Source organism: Leptonychotes weddellii, unplaced genomic scaffold (assembly GCF_054177405.1).
Source record: "Leptonychotes weddellii isolate Sample4059 unplaced genomic scaffold, ASM5417740v2 HiC_scaffold_61008, whole genome shotgun sequence".
NCBI lineage: Eukaryota > Metazoa > Chordata > Mammalia > Carnivora > Phocidae > Leptonychotes > Leptonychotes weddellii.
Window position 1 is genome coordinate 1 of NW_028029564.1, and position 588 is coordinate 588.

At 50.0% G+C, this 588-nt stretch overlaps 1 pseudogene; it reads right to left on the reverse strand.

Annotated features, from left to right (window-relative positions):
- Nucleotides 1-16: 16 nt before the first annotated feature.
- LOC145719653 (succinyl-CoA:3-ketoacid coenzyme A transferase 2, mitochondrial-like) lies at nucleotides 17-584 on the reverse strand (annotated as a pseudogene).
- Nucleotides 585-588: the final 4 nt, after the last annotated feature.

A 588-nucleotide genomic window follows, 5' to 3' on the forward strand; every position in this document is an offset into this window, starting at 1 on the left:
TCCTTGTCCTTGGTGCGATGTTGCATGGTGACCACCACTCTGGTCTTGTCACTGGACACCAATCCATGGCTCGCCCCGTGCCTTTCACCTTCTTTCCAGGATCATCCAGTTAGCCAGGTCACCGTACTGGAAAACCTGCATGGCTTCCATCATGGTGAGGTGCGGGTGTCCCCCTCGAATTATGGCAGATGAGTCATTGAGGGAGAAAAAACAGCTCCCAGGGAAAATGGTGACCGTCTGCTTGTCTGCGTTGATGAGATCTGCATCCACCTCCTCTTTTAATGGAAAGAGACCCAAGCCCAGGATCCCATTTTCACTGTGAAGATAAACAGTTATATTGGGGCTGATGTAGTTGCTGGCCAGGAGAGGGGATCCTATGCCCAAATCAGTGTACATGCCATCCTCAAATTCAAGAGCTGCCCATGTGATGATCTGGGCCTTGAGGTCACCCACAGACTTGGCTTTTTCACCTTCCTCTGCACGGTTAGACACTCAATTCTTTTCTCATATCTTTCCCTCTGGATTACAGGGTCCACATCAATGTTAGGAATGTGGATGTCTTTGGGGGCAAACGTCTCCACATCCACA